The sequence below is a fragment of the Poecile atricapillus genome, chromosome 30, assembly GCF_030490865.1.
Source record: "Poecile atricapillus isolate bPoeAtr1 chromosome 30, bPoeAtr1.hap1, whole genome shotgun sequence".
NCBI lineage: Eukaryota > Metazoa > Chordata > Aves > Passeriformes > Paridae > Poecile > Poecile atricapillus.
The window spans coordinates 3,567,701-3,590,258 of NC_081278.1; positions in this window are offsets into that span (position 1 = coordinate 3,567,701).

A 22,558-nucleotide genomic window follows, 5' to 3' on the forward strand; every position below is an offset into this window, starting at 1 on the left:
GGATGCTAGTGCAGTGTTTTAGTAATTAATAATAGTTTTATATTATATATGTTATTAATAATGTCTAAGATATAATTGATTTTTAACTGTTATAAGTTCTTATTAATTGTGTATATGGTTTTGTGTTGGTGTTGATGTTTATAACAGAAGTACATCTCATTTTTATTTTTTTTTAAGAAAATGGGGGAAGTTGATGCCCTAAAAGCATTTAATTAGTGTAATTCATTAACTTCAAGGAGAGAAGTGTCTGTGTTTTGTTGGCAGGTTCAAAAAGGTCACCTGTCCATCTGACCAGACTGTCTGCCTCTGAACACACGAGATCCAGTGAACAGAGAAGTCGCCACACAGCCTTGGTACTTCAGACGTGGATCAGAAGTGGACCTGTCAGGACACAGTTGTGTCTGAACACTACACAGACAGTTGCCAATAGAAATTTTATGTTGTTGTTATGATGTTGTGTCTCTACCAATTTTTCAGTTATCTTCTGTTTTAAGATTTAGAAGGATCTGAAGAACAACTTGAACATCGAAGCCCTCAGTCACCGATCAGCTGCCAGCTGACATCACGGGAGCAGTGAACGTTACAAGACTGAATCATGTTAGAGAAATTCTGTAGAAGATCTAAGAAAAATGTAGAGACTTCATCTAACTTTATATAAAGCAAATTGTAGTTGTGTGTTTACCCTTTCAGCAAATTGCTTTCATGCTTAGACTACATATATACCAGAGCACGTGTCTTAAAAGTAGTTAGATAATAGTTTAAGGTAAAGTGTCTAGCCTGTTTAGTAATTGTTATATTAGTATAAAGCATAAGTATTCCCCCTTCAAGAGGTAGTGTAAGCATCTTTGAAAGTTCATTTAATGTTAAAGCTTTAGCTGTGAGTTTGCAAGTATGGTGTCATTTCCATGGTAAGCTGCTTATAGTAATTGTGCTGTTTATAGTCATGACCAACTGTCTGCTAACTAACATCCAAAAGTGACAGAACATATGGGTCACTCTGGTACACTGAACTGGCCAAAGGTCAATGTGTTTGAGCCCAGCCACCAACCCAGGCAAAGACTACTGCTGCCAACTAGGGTATTGGTTTTGTGGCTATTGGGAGTGCGAAACAATAGTCCTGAGTAACAGGTGGGCACCACCAAAAGCAGACGAGTTTCTGCAAGTAACCTGGGGTCCGGCAGGCTGTATACGTCCCAGTTTCAACTCCATAGGGCAAGTGTTTTATGGGTTTTATGATGATCACTTTAAAGTCTGTCATCAAATGATCATGCAGGTGCTGCAGCCAGCAGATGTAGGTTGGACCACCGGAAGGATGTGGTCAGTATTCTTGCACAAGCCTGGCAAAGATCCTGGTGAAGTAGTACAAATTATCCGACTCCCTGTCATGACACCTGAAGCAATTGGCCCCAGCCTTGTGGTACAAGCTGAGAACCCACAATCTAATAGTCTGTACCCGCTGCATAAGTGAGAAACTTCTCCCCAAAGATCTGAAGCCACTGCTTTTGATTTGCTCTATCGAATGTTAGATGCCACCTTTTTACCTCTAAATCAATCCAACCCCAGTGCCACAGAATCCTGCTGGCTGTGCAATGACACACAGCCCCCTTACTATGAGGCTGTGGCCCTTAACAACCAGCTGATGTGGACTAATGCGGAAGCCCCAGTCCAGTGCCGCAGTGAGTCATCTTCTCGCAGAATCGCCATCAGCCACATGACAGGGCGAGGGTTTTGTGTGGGCAAAGCCACTGTTGTTGACAAAAAAGTCTGTGTGAAATGGGCAATCGCCCCCTTGTCTGGCATGTGGGTTTGCAACCGCAGTGGGCTAAGCCCTTGCATCTATACCCAGAGCTTTAACTCCTCCGTTGACTTTTGTGTATTAGCTATTATCATCCCCAGGGTCCTATACCACTCTGGAGAAGAAGTGAACCAGCACCTTGAGCGGGCAGGCCGCCTTCAGAAAAGAGAGCTGTTGACAGGACTGTCAATAGCAATGCTGCTCGGCTTGGGAGCGACCGGTGCAGCCACAGGTGTCTCTGCCCTGGTAACCCAGAGTCATAGTCTCTCTCAGCTACAGATGACTGTAGATGAAGATCTACAGAGAATTGAGAAATCCATATCCTTTCTAGAAAAGTCAGTCTCCTCACTCTCTGAAGTTGTTTTGCAGAACAGGCGAGGTCTTGACCTTCTGTTCATGCAGCAAGGAGGCCTCTGCATCGCCCTGAACGAAGAATGCTGCTTCTATGCAGACCACACCGGAGTAGTGAGAGACACCATGGCAGAGCTACGAGACAGGCTGTCTCAACGAAAAGCAGAGAGAGAAGCCCAGCAAAACTGGTTCCAATCCTGGTTCGATCAATCTCCATGGCTGACCACCCTGGTGTCTACCCTGACTGGACCAGTTGTGATGATTTTACTTGTGCTGATCTTTGGACCATGCATTTTAAATAAGATTGTGTCTTTTGTTAAGAGCCAACTAGAAAAAGTTAACATTTTGTTTATAGAAAGGCAACAGATGCTTTAAAATATATTTAGTTATTGCATGTGCTTTATATTTACCAATGAAAGCTGTAGTATCTATTTTATAAGCTTTTAGTTTTTAACTAAGTATAATGTATCCTATATTTTATTCAATTTTATATTATTAATTTTTAAAACAAAACAAAACAAAACAAAACAAAAAGAAAACCTTTTTTAATATAGATAAGTAGATAAAGTGTTTAGAGATACATATATAAAAATAACATTAGAATTTTTAAGACTAACACACCTTACATTTTATCAAATTAGTTATTCATAGAGAGAGGGGATATGCTGTAGTTAAGGCCTGGCGGTGCGGAAGAACTCGGGATGTAATGGAAAGCTAGGGTAGCAAGGCCTCTTGCAATTAGCCAATAGCACCTAGGTGTGACGTATGTAGATGGTACTAACACAGTGAACATAGGCTATAAAATGTTAAGTTTCCCTGCAATAAATCGCCATATTTGCCATCCATCACATTGATGTTGTGGAGTATGGACCGAGCGGCTGAGAGTGACCGCCGTGCTGGAGTTGATCGGGGTGCTTTTCTTGCTTGAAACCCAACAGCACATATGACATTAATCGAATGTTTTCGGGGTATTGATTCCTTTTGTTTTTAAAAGTGAGATGTACTTTTCTCATGCATATTAATATCAACACAAAACTATACAGATAATGAATGAAAAACTTACAGCAGTCAGAAATCAGTCAGATAATAAACATAATTAATAACATATGTGATACAGAATTACTATTAACCACTAAAGCACTGCACCAGCATCTCATAGTCTGCAAATAATAAAATCAGTGAAGGATTGGATAACCACCTCAGGAAATGATTCTCCAAGCCCACTTCAAAATTGATCCAACTGTCATATTAATAGGGTCAAATAGGGTCAAATACTGATTTGGTGCAGAAAACATCTGGATCTGTTGGCAAACATTCTGTCCAGGTAAAGTCAAGGCTTGGCCAGGGCCTAGGTTTTAAACTGGAAAGATGCCTCTTAACTCATTTTCAAAACAAGGTTCTTAATGCTAGCAGCTATGAGATGCTTACAGCACAGAGAACTGTTGAAGTGCATTCTTGTAAAGCAAATTATCAGAAGTCTTAGGCCAGACCAATTCAACCATTTAGCAGTTGGTTTAATCTGGAGTTTCTCTTGTGACAGCTGACTTTCAGCAATGATACATTTTCCTGGAATTCTGGAAGCACTGAAAAATAATAAAGCTACACTGGATTCGGCAAAAGCAAGTCTTCTTAAACAAGGAAAGGAGTAAAAAACAAGGGAAAACCTTATATAGGAACAGTTGCTTAGCTTATTTACCAAGATGCATCTGTAGCTAAAATCGAAAGATCTCAAATGACACGTGTCTAAAAGGTAATTATACAAAGATATGTCAAAATATATGAGAAGCCGGCTATAAATAAAACAATAACACTCTATAGATAATGTTCATAATAAAAATCCATAAATTCACATTATACAATGAATATGGCAGCAGTAAATGTCTGACAAAATCAAAATAATATTTTTAGAACATTTACATCTTTATGACCAAAAATGAAATAAGGTAAACTTCTAAATCTCCTAGTAAATAACAGTCACTATTCTTTTGTGTTACCTATAGAAAAAAAAAACGGCAGAGATCGCAACAAACAATAGAACTCCCGATGAAATCAAGGGTATCACAGACTGCATTCACCTCTATCTACAAGCAGGTGTGCATAGGTGTTTCATCACAGTTATCTCAATCGTAGTCATCTTCATCTCTCTAAGAAAATAACTATACTTTGCAGTTCAGACAAGTGTCTTTTAACAGAACGTGAGACAATTTGAATTAAACAATATTCAAGCCTAGTAGAAATTAATTATGACAGCAGTAAAAAACAAAACTTCAAAAGAATACCAAAATTATAAAACCTAACTTAAAAACATTCAGACCTAAACAGAGTGAAACTTAACTTTGCTTAATTTTATCAACATTTAATTTGTATCAAATGAAAATATAACTCAGTCTTACTCTGTTATTACAAAAAAGCAACTAAAAGTTTGGTATATACTTTTGAACATAATAGAACAGCAACATGGATTCACTATAGAAATGATAAGGATGCAACAAATACATCACAATTCTATGTCATCTGGCTTTGAGAATAACTCACAATAATGGCAGATGTTACTGAAAATACTTATTTGTAGCAGGAATTTGCTTGGTATATGCTTAAGTTGCTTAGGATTTTAAAGTGCAGTTTTACTAGAGAAAAACCACAACACAGGATTTGGCAAGTTGTCATTCAGCTTTTGTAGCACTTTTCAAAAACATCAAGTCTAACTTTTAATTAAAATCTAAAGTCCAAATTGGTATATATGCTGCTACACGTTTTTTATAGCAAAAAGACTCACGTTGAAATTACCTTATTAAAATTTTAGAAAAAAACAAGCAAATGGGTAATATATGGTTAACTTAACTTTGTCTTGTGCAGTGAAGTTCTCTTAGCTAATTAATTTTTAAACCATGAATATCTTCTGTAGGTAACATTAATTGGAAGGTCGTTTTATTAGTGGCTGTAAATCATTCAGTATTTTAACATTAGGTTTTAAACCTAATTATTGCAAGGTAACTTTTTACTTCTGTTAATATTCACCCTAAACATTTCTAAAGAGGGGTTTTTCAAATTTTCTAAAAGGATCACAACGATTTCTCCAGTAAAATTCTCTAAAACTGCAAGAACTCATAATTACTTAAAAACACAAAATTAACTCTCAAAGGGTATATAAAAACATTCTAAAAAAACCAATGAATCATAACTTTTTAACAAATTGGGTACTATCCTTGGAGAGGGAGTGGGGGGCGGGGGTGAACTGCCTGCTCTGCTGCTGTTATCTCTAGAAAGTTTGAGTGAAGTCTCCGTCATACCCCACATGCTCTCACAGAGGGGAAAAACGGAGAGAAAAAAAACCTGACGAAGTTAACTTTAACAAATGCAGTTATTTCTCTCAATATTTCTCTCATTGTTCACAGACAGAGGGAAAAGGACATGATTTTACAAAAAGAGACGATTTTACACGAAAAGCCTCTCAGGGCCAGGTGGTAACAACGATGACCATTGCAGTTTATCAACTTTTAATTTCAGTAATGAATTATGAACTAGATATACCATATAGTTAGTGATTTTTTGACTATTTTTGTCCCCCTTTGAAGCTGTCTGAGCCACCTGTTTCTGTAACTGCTGATATTTGTCCCGTGTGGCCTTGGAGCTTCTTCTGCAATGCCTCTGCCATGGGGGTGCCTTTGTTCTCTGTGCACGCTCCAGTGCTCCCCCCATGCCCCCCTGTGTCGTGTGGAAATCGATCTAAATCCAGCTTCTCTTCAAAAGTAGAGTTAATATCTTGTCCCTGTATGTCCACAATCAATTTAAAAACATTGAACATCTCCTTATTTTCTTCTCTCTGACTGTCCCTCCTTCTCTCCAAGGGCAGTATAGACAGGAATGCTCGCCCAGCAGTGGCAGGTGAAGACAGCTGCTGCTGTAATGCAGGTAGAATTATGGGACTCACAGCCTGAGCAGATCTTGCTTTCACGTCTTTTAAGGTATTAATTACAATCCGCCAAGTTGGACCAAGAGACAGAGAGTCCTTGCTTTTCCCTGTAATCGTTTTCTCCCACAACTGGTCTCCTGTTTCTCTCCATTCTTCCACTGCAAAAAGCAATGGCAGGACCTGGAGATGCCCGTGCCCATTGCCTCTAGCCCATAAAATGAGCATTTCAAGGTCCTTATCCTTGACTGCCCCTCCTTGTTTAATGATAATGTTTAGGAGCAGTATCTGTGCTGCTGCAAATTCATCCATGCTAGCAGCCCTGTGGATGGGGGGAGGTTCGTGACTCCTCCTCCCTGGGCGCCAGAGCCTAATTATCTCTTGTCTTCACCCCAGGCTCCTCTGTCCTGGTTTTCCCCAGCTTAGGCTCGCTTCCACGTCTCACCGCATGCAAACCCACCAACCCAGTTTGGATCCACTTCCACGTCTCCCCACTGCGCGAATCTGCTCCGGCACCGATTCGCTTCCACGTCTTCCCGCTGCGCGGACCTGCCGAGCTCCCTCTGCCCGCAAAGGGTCCCTGTTCGAGAGCCAGGTATTGGAAAACTGCTCAGACTATTCACAGAGTCTTCACAGAAGTATAGAGAATGTAGTTTATTTCTATCTTTAGCACACTTTTATAGGGTTTGACAGGGTTTGTGGGGCTTAGCAAGCTACTGTTGGTTAGTACATAATTGTTTACATTCTTTTGCATGTACACAATGCCATTGTTTTTCTTTATTCTCGCTGTTCCAGGAGAGTTTCAAGGACACTGCCTTTAATATTGTCACCTGAATTAAAAGCAGGGTTGTGCAGACAGGCTTTTACTAAAATATCATCCTTTTACTCTATTAAAATATTTCCCTACATAGGGAATATAAATACAGTAAATACAGGATATGTTATAATACACAGAGTCCTAAGACTTTTCTTTTGTTGCCCGGGTTGTGTAGGGCATACGGGAAGAGAGGGAAATGGGTGCTTGTGCTCAGCAACCTGTCAGGGCATGCAGTGGTGCAGGGAAAATGGCCAGAAACCCTTGGCCTATGGTGGTTCTGCTGAAGGCACAAGCCCTGTCCCAGCCAGGAAGCGCCATCTGTGTCCTGCTGCCCGTGTGGTGCTGCCTGGATTGCTGAGAGCTCCCAGGTGCCTCTTGATCCAGCTCCTCTGGAGCTCCTGTGGGGCTGAGGCGCTGCTGCTGGGCCAGGCTAGGGGAGACGCTGAGGGAACAGGGCACTGGGAGGATGTAAATGGATGAGGGAGCGTGGAGACCCAGACGGGACAAAACCATGGGAAGGCATGAAAGGGATGTGTGGAGGCTGGAGGCTCCAAGGGGACAGGAGGCCGCTGAGGGGCCGGGTTGGTGGGAAGACCTGAGGAATTGGGTGTCAGAGGCCATAAGCAGCTCCCGAGCAGCTGCCTTGTTCCTGACACCCAGCTGATCTGGTGCTTCCCCTAAATGTCTCCCAGGCCTGCAGCAGAAGCCCTCGAGGCTGGGACACCACCCCTCCAGGAGGGTGGGGACAGCCCAAGGTGCCCAGGCTGGGCTGGCTGGGGACATGGAGGGCAGGGTGGTGCTGCCAGGCCATGGCCACTGGGTGCCTGTGATAAGGGGCAGTGGGCAGAGGCAGGGCTGGCCGCCAGCCCAGGCCCTCACGGCTGCCCAGGCCACGGTGCTGTGACCGAGGCCCCCCTGACACAGAGCTCGGGGCCTGCAGAGCTGCTGCCACCATGGGGAGGGTGGCGATGTCTCCTCGAGCAGGGCTGCAGAGTTGCTGCTGCTGAAGAGGCTCTGGAGCCCACAGAAACAGCAGCAGAGTGGGCACAGGAACAGCAGCAGCCCAAACGTCAGCACCTGCGCAGTGAGGCGTCTGCAGCAGCCGGGTGCCAAACAGGGGGAGGCTGTGGGCACAGCTGCCTTTGGTTTGGCAAAAGGCTTCAGCAGAGTTGGCCACAATGGCTTTCTCTTCACTTGCAGCCTCACAGCAACACTTGGCAGCTTCAGCTGCAGCCTGTGCCCCTGACTGACTTGGATGGCCGTGCTTGAGGGCAGGCTCGCCTTCCACACTCAGGTGTCCCAAGGCAACGGCATCAGCGCCATCGTGAGAGAGAGACTCTGATGAGGCACGAGCCCTGCGCTGCAGCTGCCCTCCCTCTCTTCTGTCCAGGCACCTTAAATACACATGAAACAATATCCTGGACTTGCTTGGAATCAAGGAAGAAACGGCATGTGCTGAAAAAAAGCAGGGATTTACACGCTCAGTTTTCCACTCCACTTGGAGAATCACAGAATCCCAGAACATTTTGTGTTGCAAAGTATCATAAACATCGTCCAGTTCCAACCACCCTGCCATGGGCACAGGTGGTGTGCAGACACAACTGTCACTAGAATTGGAAGAACACTTTTCCATGTTGACCTTTTCCTCTTCTGGATTTCAAGCAAAGATGAAAAAATCATCTGGTGAATCACAGGTGAATATTGTAGCTCACAGAATTAGGAGCAGGAGTCTCCAGTGGCCCATGGTGTGTCCATTCAACCATTGTTAGATCACCCAGCTGGACTCAGCCCGTTGCAGCCTGGGCACAGGCACCAGGCTGGTCCATTTCAGCATCCCAAAGTCTTTGTGGCTCCCTGTGCACCCATTGCCTCCTGAATCCATTCTTGAATTCCCAGTTACTGCTGTGAAGGACATGAGAACACAGGAATAGCTTGTTTGGCTCATTCTTGCGTTTGCTGCTCCTGCCTAAAGGAATCATCAGGACTATATGCTGATGTAAAGTTATAGCCAAACAGCAAAGACTTTTTCTGTAATGTCTAATAGTAAAACCTTGTGTGACTCTTCAGTCACTCTAAAATCCAGGGTGAAAATGACAGCTTTGGTGTGTAAGAATCCTAGAAATTTTGACATGTGATTTTTCTAGTCAAGGATTTTAATGCCAATGTGGAAACTACAAAAATATTAAAGCTTGTTTTCATTTTGAAATGGCATCAGGACACCTACAGGGGACAGAGTATGACCCCAGGGACAGTACTTGGCAGTTCATGGCTTCAGATGTGGGAGATAAATATTTTGCCTGGGTTCAACCTGAAGATCAAGTTTTTCAGGGTTTTGATTGACTGGTCATTGCAGGTAAATTTAATAAATTCAAAAGGATGTAAAAGCACAATTTCTGGAGAATGTGCACTAGGGAGAAAATTGGGAGAAAACCTTGAACACAGCCAGCAGGCTCAGGAAAAATTTTAAAAAGTTAAAATTAAAAATAGATGTAGCTCTGTGACTGTTCAGGTAGGACTCTTTGTGTCTGGGGGAAATGTTTGCCTTGTATCAGCTGCAACAGAGACAGACATGCAGCAACTGGGGCCTTGAACATCAGAGAGTGGGCTAATGTTTCTCCCATTAAAACAGACAGAAGTTCACACTGAAACATGACAGTGCCTCCGTACAATCTAACCATCCTAGGAAACTCAGCAGCCGATGGTGTTTTTGTGCTACTGCAAACCCCTCCTGTTAGCGTTCAGGAACACACATAATCACAAACTGATTATATGCAGGTGCTTTATTGAAGCATGCAGGACCTAGGGGTATCAGCAACCCAAATCTAGTTCCATCGTCTCTGCCCAAAGTGCACATATTTATACAATTTCAGCTGTAGCAGTAATCACTATAACAACCTTATCAATATTGCTTCATTAATAAATCTTCATTAACTTTATCGATATTGCTTCATGAGAGTTAGCTCATCCTTGTACGAACATGTACAAATCTTATCTCTGGGTGGGTATCTTGGAGACCCCAAGTACCAACTCCCTTTACCGTAAAAATTTCAGCTTGCTAGACCATCCCTAATACCAAGCATTCTTGAGGCCTACCTCTACAAGATTTTAAGAAACATTTTCCGAAACTAATTTAACCCCATAGTAACACTTCCATGGAAAACCTCATTCCATGAATGAGCAACATCATCTGACAGATAGCAAGAGTTGTCAGCAGTTGCTACAGGAGCTCCAGCCAACAGCCCCTGCAGGAAGGAGCACAGTCCCCAATGCACTTGGGCTTTGGCTGCCCTCTGGCACAGAAGGCCCCCAGGGGCACAGGTCTCTGGGGCAGGAGATGGGCACCAGCACTGCCAGGGCTCGGGTGGGGTGGCAGGTCTGTGTCGGTGGGGACTCTGCCACACCTGCTGATTTCTGAGCTAGCTGGGCCCCAGGGCTCAGAGCAGCATTCGTGCCCTGGCCCACACGTTCCTTGTCTGTGTCACACCTGCGAGTTTAGGATGGCCACCAGCAGGGACGTGTCCCAAGGAGGCTGTGCCAGCTTCTGTGCAAGGCCCCGTGCCCTTCCTGCTGCGGCTGCGTCGGCAGCCCTGGGGGCTCCTTCTGCTGCCCTGAGCCTGCAGAGAAAGGCAGCGTTTGCTGATGGTTTGAGGCGTTCCTAAAGATCTGGTCAGGCTGTCTTAGACACTTTGGGCAAAGGATTCCTTCCAACCTGGGCCACTTTGGGGGGGATGGGGGCGGGGGGAACCAGGGCAGGTGGCAGTGTGTGCAAGGGCCATTTGTGACATATGGTCACCATGGGATGGAAATGGACAGGGTGTCAAAGGGCCCTTTGTGACATGTGGTGACATAGAAGCTGGCGGTGACAGGACCACGCCACAGTGCTCGGTGCACGCGACGGGACAGGACGCGCCAGAGCGGTGCTGTGAGGAGACCCCACACAGCACACTCATTTGTGTCTGACCCGGAGCTTTTCTGAGCCGTTATTCCTGCAGGTGACCTCGAGGCCAGACCACAGCACTTGCTGACCCGTGGCCTTGCTGAGGCTTCTCTTCTGCAGGTGCCCTCGAGGGCAGACCGTGGGACTTGGTGACCTGGAGCTTTTCCGAGCCATCGCCCATCCCTGCAGTCACTGCCCTTGAGATCAGACCATAGTCCTTGACGAGGAGCCTCCTGTCCTTGTAGCAGGAGCCCTCAAGACCCAAGTGCAGGACTTGCTGTCCTGCAGTCTTGCCAGGACTGACTTCAGTCTTGCAGGTGCCTTCCAGGCACGACTGCAGGACTTGCTGCCTCTGAGCTTTTCTGAGGCATCTCTCCTGCAAGCAGCCATAAACCAGTCACTGCCATGGAGCAGCGACCCCCAAGAGTGCCCAAGTTGGCCTGGGTCGAGGAGGAGGAAGAGGAAGGCCCTGGAGCTACCCCAGCACAGGACACTGAAGAGGTGCAGCACTTCCAGCCACTGCAGGAGGGTGAGTGGCAGAGCTGGGCATCAGGGCTCTGCCTGTGGCCAGCTTGGCCACATCCCATCCCATCATGTCTTGTCCCTTTCCGTTCCCTCCCGCCCCTTCCCATTCCTTGGGGACGTGCCCACAGAAAGGATGGAAGAAAGCCTGGGGTTACCCCACCAGCAGTGGCCACACTCCATCCCCTGAGGCATCCCAGGGCTGTCCCTGCCTGGGGAGTGCAGTGCTGGGCTGTGTTCTCCGGCCTCTCCCGCAGCCCCTCAGCTCTGGCTGCTCTTTGCCAGATGCAACCATGGACCAGACTCAAGAGCAGGACCCTGCCTGTGGCCTCATCCGCAGAACAGCGCAGGTACCTCCAGCCATCCCCACCTGGGCTGGGCCTGCTCAGCCCAGCACCATGCTTGGAGCACTCCATGCAATGTCCCTCTCTTCCTGCCCTTCCTTCTCCTGCCCGACTTACAAATTCATCAAGTGCACTTGGCAGGAAGAGACCAGCGTCATGGGCACTGGGTCCATGGAAAACAGTGACGTCTACACCACCGACACCAGTGCTGCCATGCTGGAATTGATTTTGGAGGAGGGTGTTTCCATTCCAGAGCAAGTAAGCAGCCTGTGGCCAGGGTTTGATCCTCCAGGGATCGCTTGGCCTCCCAAGCCACACCTGCTCATCACTGTAAGCCTTTGAGGCCATTGCAGCGTGGTGAGAAGGGAAGCTGGGGACATTCCTGACTCCCTCTGGCAGCTTTCCAAGTCTCCCTGTGTCTTCTCCAGGTGCCTGCCATGGTGAGGTACATCCACCAGTGGCTCATGGCCAATGAGTCTGCTGAGCACAGGCTGAACAGGACCCTGCTGGATCTGACTGAGGCACAGCCCGCTGATGTGGTCATTGCTCTCCTGCGTGTGGCCCCAGCGTGTGACAGGTATGGGGCCCACGTGCCCAAAGGGCTCAGGGCTCCTCAGCCCATCACCCTGTACAGCCTGGCCCAGGTGTCTGACCAACAGAGAGTTCCAGGGCCCTCTGGCTGCTCCCTTTCCCAGCCCTGCTACATCGGCCCCTGAGCTTGCTGCCATGCCATGCCCCCTCAGGGCCCTGTCCCCACAGGGCTGGGCTGCCTGGGTGCTGCTGCTGCTGGCGAGGGGCAGTGGGCAGAGGCAGAGCTGGCAGCCAGCTCCCCACTGCTGCCCAGGCCATGGGGATGTGTTTGAGACCCCCGTGAGACAGAGATGTCACCCCGCAGAGCTGCTATGACCATGTGGAAGACGGTCATGTGCTCGAGCAGGACTGTGGAGCCAGTGCTGCAGATACTCCTCGATGTGCTGGGGAACTGGCCAGAGCACAGCACGTGCACCTCCGATGGGGACAACACGGGTGTCCTTGCCCTGGCTGTGAGTTTCTGCACCTGGCCTTTGCTCACCCCATGGCCAGCCGTGTCTTCAGCAGCTCTGTTTCCTCCTTCCCCCACTGCATCTCCCTGCCTCAGGCAGCGGGCTGAAACCTGGCCTAGGGGCAGCTTCAGGGCCACCAGGCCCGATGTTCCCCCTGTGTCTCCCCCAACCTCTCCCTGCCACGCTCAGGCCCTGCCACAGACACACCTCGGCACTGAGCGCTGTCTCAGGGTGCTTTGTCCTCTGCAGGCAACTGTGGTGATGTGGAAGTTCCTTCAGGTGCCCTGTGTCCCACGTGTAGTGAATGTGTATTTCCCCTGCCTCTTTGTGCATCTGCTCTTCCAAGTGTTCTTCAGCACTTTGGATATGCCAGAGGAAGTTGATACCTTCTGGATGGGATGCCAGGAGCAACACGGCCTTGCCACCAGCCCCAGCAGGTGCTCCATCCCACTCCTCCTGTCCCTGCCATGTCCCCACGGCAGGAGCCAGTGCTCCCAGTGTGATGTGGGCCTTGCTGTGCACACAGGTTTGCAATGCAGACCCTGAAGTCCCTGCTCTGCCTTCTCCGGTGTGAGCATGTGGTTCTGGAAGTGGAACGCAAGCGTGGCTGGGACACGCTGCTCTGTGCTGACACCCACCACTATGCCGTGGGTCTGCTGGCCAGGTGAGACCCCCTTCTCCCCACTGCCTCTGGCATTTGTGCCCTGTGTGTCCGGGTGCCCCACACCATCCCAGTGGTTGTGGGCCCAAGGGACTCGTCACCAAGGAACAACCAAGGAGACTTCAAAAGGCTGGGAGAGGAGGGTGCCCAGGAGCAGCCACCTCCCCAAGGGCCCACGTCCCCTTGCAGGCTGGTGGGGAAAGATCAGCCCTCTGTGAGTCATTCCTGGGAGAGCTTTACAGCTGCTGGCTCAGAGTTTTGCTTCCTCTTTCTTCCTTTCAGAGAAATGTGCTCTTCATCCGTACACTTGTGTTCCGGGGTAGCATTCTACCTGCTCAGCCTGCTCAGCAAAGAGATGCCATTCTGGGATTTTGCTGCCCTGGCATTCCTTGTAGAGGTGAGCCTGAAGGCCAGCTGCTTTCCAGCTCTCTGCCCTCTCACAGCTGCAGCTGCCTGGGATTTCGCTGCCCGTGCTCTGTGCTGCTGCCAGGGCCCAGCTCTGTGTGGATCCGGCCTCCTGCCAGCCAGCTCCCCTCTCACTGCCCTGTGCCTTTCAGGTCCTGGAGTGCCTGGACTTGACTGAATGCAGTGACAGCATCCTGGACATCATGTCAAACCATCTGCAGAGCGAGTGCAGGGAGAGGCAACGCTTGGCACTCAGAGGACTCCTAGTGCTTGGCAAGAATCCCCTGATGGTGAGAAGAGGACAGTGGCTGAAGCCATGCAGGCAGCGTAGGGATGGCGAACGCAGTCCTTGGGCTTAGCTGAGCTTCAGACATTGAGGCAGCTGCTCCCAGCTCTCCTGCCTCCTGGCTCAGCTGCCCGAGTGCTTTAGGACCAGCCTTTGGCCTCTGGGCCCTGCAGCAGCAGGGTGGGGTTTCACAGACTTCTCTTCCCCACAGGCCAAGAAAATGTGGAGCCTGACTGAAAACCTGCTGGAGCTCCTGCAGGAAAATGATAGTGACGTGGTCAGGATGACCATGGTTCTTCTCAAGTATTTGTTCCTGTATAATAGTGCCCCGATAGCCATCCCCATCGCCCGGCAGCTGGCTGAGGTGCTCCTGCCACTGTTTGACAATGTAAGGTTCTGTGCCCTCAGCCACGGCCACTGGGTGCTGCCCAGACACTTTGTGCCCTGTGCATTTGCAGGCCAGTCCGAAGGGGGCCCGAAGCAAGCAGTGCTGAAGTCTTTTTTCCTTCCTTTCATACAGGATGATAGCCAGGTGCAGCTGTGCTCCATGTTTGTATTTCAAAAGATGATAGATTTATTAATGGAAGAGGGAAGAAAGGCCCTGAAGTCATATGTGCGCCAGAGCCTGCTCCCACTCTTCTTCCACTGCCATGACCAGAACCAGCATGTGGCAGAGGTGAGGACACCTGGGCTGCTGGTGGCACCCTGGGAGAGGGCTCGGCTGCCTCCTGCCCTGGCACCTCCAGGCCTTGGCACACAAATGCGGGTCCTGTGCCTGGGCTTGTGGGGCCATCTCCGGGTCTCTGCTGCTCTCCAGGCATCCCGGGTAACGCTGCATTCTTCAGCCAGATTCCTAAAGAGGAGGGATATTGAACAGATGCTGCAGCTGGATAAGAAACTCTGGAAGTTCAGCGAAGGCCTGGTAAGGACGGCCTGGGCGGCCCAGCCTCAGCCTAGAGAAGCCCCCTGTCCCCGGTGCCCAGTGTGTGGGGCTGGCAGCTGCGCCCCTGCCCACTGCTGCACCCAGGAGCAGCACGGCTTCTTCTCCAGGCTCCTGTGGCCACGAGTCCCGTATCGATGGAGCCCCGAGCCACTGGGGCTGCGGGGCGGGGCGGCACCGCGGCTCCCCGGGCAGCAGCCGGCCCTCTGCCCCCTCCAGAGCCCGGCGCCAGCGGCTGCTGGCCGGGCCTCAGGGCTGGGCGGGCACGGGAGGCCGGGGCTGGCCGCAGACAGCGCCCGGCCGAGGGGCAGAGCCCGCACCAACCCTTCCCTCCTGCCGCTCTCTGCAGCTGGCACAGGACAGGAACCGAGCGGTTGAGGACCTGCACCGGGCCCTGCTGTACCTGCAGAGCCCACAGGAGTCCCTGCGAGCGGCGGCCATCAGGTTCATGGGTGAGCCACGAGCCCGGGCTCCCTCCCCGCCCCGCCGCAGCTCGGCCCCAGCCCCGGCTGCTGCCCCGGCAGCGGCACCCGGGCCCGGTGTCCTGGAGCCCCGGCTGCCCTCGGGGCTGCTGCCGGCCTCTGGCAGCCGTGCCCTTGGGCTGAGTCAGGATGCGGCAAGGGCCCGGGCTGAGCCCTGCCGGGGCGAGAGGGCGTGTGGCCCCAGGGCTGGCAGCGCCGCTGGCAGGGAGCTGTGGGGCCCTGACAGGCTCTGTGTTCCCAGGGATGGCCGGGGAGCACCTGAGGGAAAAGAAGAAAGAGATGCTGCTCATTTGTGAGGGTGAGTGAGGGCAGCAGACTGTCAGCGGGGCTGTCGGGGAGAGCTGCAAGCCGTGGCCTGGCTGTGGAGGGCTCTGCTCCCTGTGTGGATGAGGGGCGGCGTGGGCAGAGCACACCGAGATTTCAGGGGCATGTGGGGCATTCGTGGCCAGCAGCTTCGGGCTGATCCCCTTGGTCCCTGCTCCCTGCTGGCCATGGCAAGAGCCGGCTGGGATGGCCCTGGCAGGGGGCTCTTGCTGGGCCCCCACAGGTCTGGGATCTGACCGTGGCTCTGTTTGTCTCTCTTCCAGCCCTTGAAGACACAGCATATGACAGCAGCCTGGAGGTTGGAAGCCTGGCACTTCAGACATTGTGCCTTCTCAGGGCAGGAGACCACGCTCCGATCTCCACATTCCAGAGGCTGCGAGATCAGCTCCGCAGGGCATGGAGGTCACGGCCTCGTCTGTCTGGCCTCAGCTGGCTGCGCTGCTGGAGCTCTGCAGAGAGCTGATCTGGGAGGCTCTGTCTGCTGGGGCCACATGAGCAGCCAGCAGGGACTTTTTTCGTTCAAGATTGTTCTTTTCTTTTTTGTTTTGCTTTAGTATGTAAATAATATAGGATATGTTATAACAGACAGACTCCCAGGAGCTTTCTTTTGCTGCCCAGGGTGTGTGGGGCATAGGGGAAGAGGGGGAAAAGGGTGCTTGTGCTCTGCCAGCTGCCCAGGCATGCAGTGGTGCAGGAAAGATGGCCAGAAGCCCCTTGGCCTTTGGTGGTTCTGCTGAAGCCACAAGCCCTGTCCCAGCCAGGAAGTGCCATCTGTGTCCTCCTGCCTGTGTTGCTGCCTGCATTGCTGAGGACTCTGTCATGATCCGCTAACACAGGCGGGAGTCATGAGAGATTCGTTTGATCTCACAGTGCAAAAGGACACAAAGGGATTTCAGTTTAAATCACAGCAATAGTGCACTTTTATTTTAGTGCCAACAACAGGAGTTATAGCTGCTATGGTTTTTTGAAGGAGAATTGCTGTAGGTTTATGTGATTCTGGAAGGCCTCGAATTAAAGGGGTCATCATTTCATAGGTAATTGCATTGGTGATTCATAGCCAGTAGTTAATTTTCTGTCATGTATCATTTGCAAGCAGGCAGCTTTGTGCATGTCTGCCAGTAGTTGGTCAGGAGTACCAACTATAGCTACAGGGTCTCCCCTTTCCAATGGATTAAGCCCTGCTGCCCAATAAACTGCGTGCTGAGTTAGGGAGCACGGGTTACATCTGTCTCCTGCTGTTGAGAAGACCCCATGTCCCCAGTACGCACTGCCTTCTTGTTCTGTCAGTCAAATCTGATCTCCTCCAGTGAGAGATGCAGTATGTATTCTGTCTCTGACTCGTGAGGGAGACGCCCGTACTCTTTTTTCAGTTTAGCCAATTCAGTAGCAGTGTACAGGATTTCTTTAGTGGTTGTATGCGAATCAAGATCTTCATCATTGATATGATTATATTCTGTTTTAATTAAAGGTTTCAAGCTAGGACAGCAGTGGTCCCCACAATTTTTCATCAGTTCTTTTTGAGGCTAAATTTGATTAATGAGAGGGGTTTCCCTCTCCACTGTTTCTTTGGTAAGTATTCTTTGAATTTTTAACCCATTGCTCTCTTCGGGCCACTGGCAAGAGATGGATCTCATTCCTTTCTTCATCTAATTGTTTTTGCAAAATTTCAACTAGTTTTTGAAAGGAGTCCATTCTAGTTCTTTCCTCACCTTTTTGCTTAAAGCAAATTTCTATAGCTGCTGTAAGACAAGCTCCCAAAACTGAGCAGAGTATATATTTTTGCCAAGTAAAAGCCTTTGGAACTCCTACTGGAGATCTCCTCCTCATCCTTGTCTCCACCGTGAGCCTACCAATATCTTTGTGCCGTGGAGCATTTCTTCTAAGCCGCACCTTGGGTCACCCCGCTCCCGAGTGTCACGATCCACTAACACAAGTGGGAGTCGTGAGAGGTTCGTTTGATCTCAGAGTGCAAAAAGGACACCAAGGGATTTCAGTTTAAATCACAACAGCAGTAATGCATCTTTATTTTAGTGCCAGCAACAAGGGTTATGCGATAGAGGATAGGGAGAGAGAGAGGGAGAGAGGGATAAAGAGGCAAAATGCAAGGAGAAAAAAGGAGGGAGTTATAGCTACCAAAAGACGAGACAGGGTCACTGGTGTCTTCTTCCATGGAGACATCTCTCTCGAAGAAAGTAACTTGGAAAAGTCATTTTTACAGTCTGTTTCAAAGCAAGGGGCAGCTGGCCAAGAGGTGGGGAAATTCCTCGGCTATTGTGATGAGACCCCTTGCTCTGGGAAGCAGGTGTAAGGTACAGAACAGGCCGCTCCTTACAAGTCCCTGCTCAGCAGCAGGAATGAAGGCAGTGTACCTTGACAGCACAACAAGCACACCTGCAAACCATCACCTGGCAAGCTTCCACCTCAACCAGGCCAGAACCCCTGCACAAAGTTCCTTGGGGTCTTCAGGGTCATGGTCTCTGTTCTTGCAATGGTTGTGAGGCAGATGAGGGAAACTTCAGACTGTCTCTTATACCCTAGTAACCCCAAATGACTCAAATTACTCCAAATTACCACAAATAACCCCAAATTACTCTAAAGGACCACTCTGACCCCACACCTGACCCCAAATGACCCTTCTGGCCCCACACCTGATCCCTCAGGACACAGACATTTACCCCCTGCTGAGCTTGGTCCTATACAACCCCAAATCCTTCAAAAATTGCCAAAATTTGACTCTGGGAACTTCCTGGATGAGCAGGTCAGTTCCAGCGCAACGAGGCCTTTGTGCCCTTCTTGGCCAGTGGGCACCCCAAAAATCCCATAAATCCTTGGGGTTGGGTCCTAAATCCTTCTGGAATCCCAAAAATCCCCAAATTCCTTTGCGGTGGGGCCCTACATTCTTTTGGAATCCCAAAATTCTTCTGGGTGGGGACCCCAGACCTATTTGGGACCCCCACCCCTGAAACCCCCAGACCATTTTTGGACCCCAATCCCAAAGCTCCCAGACCCTTTAGGGACCCCCCAGACCCTTTCTGGGGTAGCCCAGACCCTTTTGGGATCCCGTAGCCCCCAAAGTCCCCAGACCCTTTGGAATCCCCTAGGCCCTTTTGGAATCCCCAACCCCTGAAACCCCCAGCCCCTTTTGGGACTCCCAGCCCCTTTTGGGACTCCCAGCCGCTTTTGGGACCCACAGCCCCTCTAGAGACCCCGCTGGAAAATCCCCCTAAATCCACCCCAAACCCTGCCCCAAAATGGGGAATCCTCCCTGAGACCCCTCCCCAAATTCAGGCCTCCCCAAAATGCCCCTTCTCAATGGGATCAGGACCCTTCCCCATCAATGGAAATTCTCCCAAAACCCAAAAAATTCTCACCAAATCCCCTTCCCAAAATCAGAACCCTCCCAGGACCCCTGAATTTCCCCCCAAACCCACCAAATTCCTCCCTAAAAATACCAAAATTCCTCACAAATCACCCCCAAAACCCCCCCAAACCCCCATACTCCCCCCAAAGTCCCAAATCTACCCAAGACTCAAAATCCCACCCCAAAACTCCAAATTTCCTCCCAAACCCAAATTTCCCCTCAAAACCCCAGAATTCATCAAAACCCCCAAAATCTCCCCACCCCCCAAATTTCCCCCAAACCCACCAAATTTTCCCCCCAAACCCCAATTTCTTTCCCAAAACCCCAAATCCTCCCCCTAAGAAACACAATGTTCCCCCTAAAACCCCAAATTTCCTCCCCCTACACCCAAATGTTACAAAAAAATCCTAAAATTTCTGCCCTAAAACCTCGAAATTCCCCCAGGACCCTCAAAGTTTCTCCCCAACACTCCAAATTTCCCCCCAAACCTCCGAATTCCCCCCAGATTCCCCAATTCCACCTCAAAACCTGGGAGACTTCCCCGCAAAAAAACAGCAACTCCTCCCCAATCCCCCCCCCAAAAATCGCAACTCCCTCCCCAAAAATCACCAGAAAAGTTGTGAACGAAAATTTTTTATTTCATATTTTTCACACCTTGGGATGGGGGGAAAACACCAGAATTCCTGTGATTTTTGATTTTTCCTGTTTTTTGGGGGGATGGGCGTCTCCCCAACTTTTCTAGCCCCCCCAGGCGACCCCTCCCCAAAATTCCTGCCCCTCAGCCCCCCAAATTAAGTGCAAATAAACTAAAAGAGGAAAAAAGAAAAAAAAGAGGGGAAAAAGGTAAAAATAAAGAAAAACAGAAAAAAAAAAAAGGAAAAAAAAAGATTCTCTTTACCCCATTTGGGGGGAGGGGGACAAAGGATATATCAGGGGAGGGGTCAAATTCCCAGGAAAAAATTGAGGGACCATTCAAAAAAATTGGGGGACCCCCCCCCCCCCCAAAAAAGTTCATTTTGAAAAATGCCAAAACCAAAAAAACTGGCAAAAAAAGGCAAAAAAACCTGAAAAATCTGGGGGGAACCCCCAAAAAATGCATAAAAAATGGGGGAACTCCCCCTTGAATCAAAGGGATTTTTGGGAGTTTTTTTCCCAAAAGCAGTGGGTTTTTGGGTGTGGCAGGGGAGGAGAGGTCCCCTGCAAATTCCTGGGGGTGTCCCCAAGACACCGTCTGCAGAGGCAGCGGAGGGGAACAAAAAGGCCATTTTAGGGAAATTAAGGGAATTTGGGGAGAATTGGGCGAATTTTAGGGAATTTTGGGATTTTTGGGGTGTCAAGGGCAAGTTTTGAGTTTGCAGGGTCTTGCATTCCGGGGCTGCAGGATCATGTCCAGGGAGGCCACAGTTACCAGGAACCAGCATGGGACACCAACGAGACAGGATTCTGCTCAGGAAACCATTTATCCAGCTCAGGAACACTCAGATCCAGAGACAGCCCCGAACAGAGGCAGGGAGATGGGTTTTGAGAACCAGGGTGGAGTTCAAGGTCAGGGACCGCGGGGAACACAGCAAGGGAGAAACACCAGGGGCCCAAAGCCAATCAGAAATCCCTGGGCTGCCACCCCATGAGGGGTCCAGGGTGGAGTTTCTTCCTGGGCTTGCAGGGCCCATCCTCAGAGGCAGAGGGATGGAATTCCCTCTTGCCCATGCCTCTCACTTTAACTATATTCATTTGAAACTAAATCTTAGCCTCCCTGGGAAAGGGCACCTCACACAAAACCTCACTCAATAACAGGCTACCGCTCCCTTTGTCATCCCCAAATTCTGGCTGTCTCATTCCAGACCCCACCCCACCTCCCCAGTCCCAACCCATCCCATCCCTGCTGGACATCAAGACCCACTTCCCAAGCCCGATTTCCCCCATTTCACACCTCCCAATCCCCATCCCACCCATCCTGCCCCACCCAATGCCCATCTCACCCCTCCTGATTTGCATCCCACTTCCCCCAATCCCCTTCCAACCCCATTCCACCTGATACCTTCAGAAGGCTGACCTAGAACAGAGGATAGACAGAGTTAAGAATAAAGTTTATTAAAAGGCCTTAAAGGATACACCTTGGGCAGTACAAGAGCCTGGCCAAAAGTACACCCAAGATGGACCAAAAATGGTCACAAAAATGGACAAATGATCACAAGGTCTCACATTTTTAGAAGTTTAGGTTCATCTGCAGATTGGGGTTCATTGTCCAATTACAGCTTCAGATGACGAAGTCCTGTCCTTCTTGTTTTCTCTCTTCAGTCCACCCTTGTTCATGCTTTTGGGCCTGGAACTTGTAACAATTGTCCTTGGTATCAAGCTAGAAAAGGAATTGTTTTGTCTACCTACTCTGTGAAGAGAGCTCACTAACATTAATATGAAGTTCAAAACTCCAAACCTAGGCACTGCAGAATATGAAAAATATGAAAGCTAATACTTAGGACATCACACCCTGAGGGGCTGTGGAATCCAGTAATTTTGGGTGGGACTGAGTCGTTTTCAGTGGCATTGAGTGGTTTTGAGGTGACAGATCAAAGCCTCTAGGCTCTTTGAGTGCCAAGAAATGGAGACAACTCCACCAAATACCCCCAAAATCCCCAAATACTCCCAAGTATCTCCTTGAATCCCAGATTCCCTTCAAGCACTAGTGAAAAGTGAGGCTTTAGATGCCTTTGATGAATTCATAGATTTTGCCCCAACTTTGTCTGTTTTACAGGAATGCAGATGAATCAAAAGATAGAACCAAACCAGAATGGCCACCAGCCCGGTGTGTTCCCAACATAGATCACTGGGAACGTGGGTCATCAGGGCTCTGCCCAACGTGGGGCCTCTGATGGGGGATGGAGCTGGGGCAGCACACGAAGCTCTTCGTGCACTTGGGGCACTCGCAGGGCTTCCTTACCAGTGCCTCCGTTTGTGTCTGGTCAAGTGAGATCTCTGGGTGAAGCTCTTCACACACTGGGGACACTCGTAGGGCCTCTCCCCAGTGTGGATGCACCGGTGGTTGATGAGGGCGGAGTTTCACTTGAAGCCCTTGCTGCAGTCGGGGCAGCGGAAGGGCCTCTCCTCTGTGTGAATCCGCTGGTGCTGGAGGAGATCTGAGCTGGTCTGAAACCTTTTCCCACACTCGGGACCACACTAACGTTTTCCCTTCTTTCCTGTTAACTCAAGGTGATGATGTTTCAATACGCTGCAGACTGAGTACCAGATCCCACACTGAGCCTCTACACAGTCAAGTCGCCGGATCTTGTAGCCAGGTTAAATCTTGTGAAACTTGGAATCAAGATTGTTGGCTGAATTTAACGGCTGTACAATTGTCCTCCAACGTTGTGTGTGGTAAAATG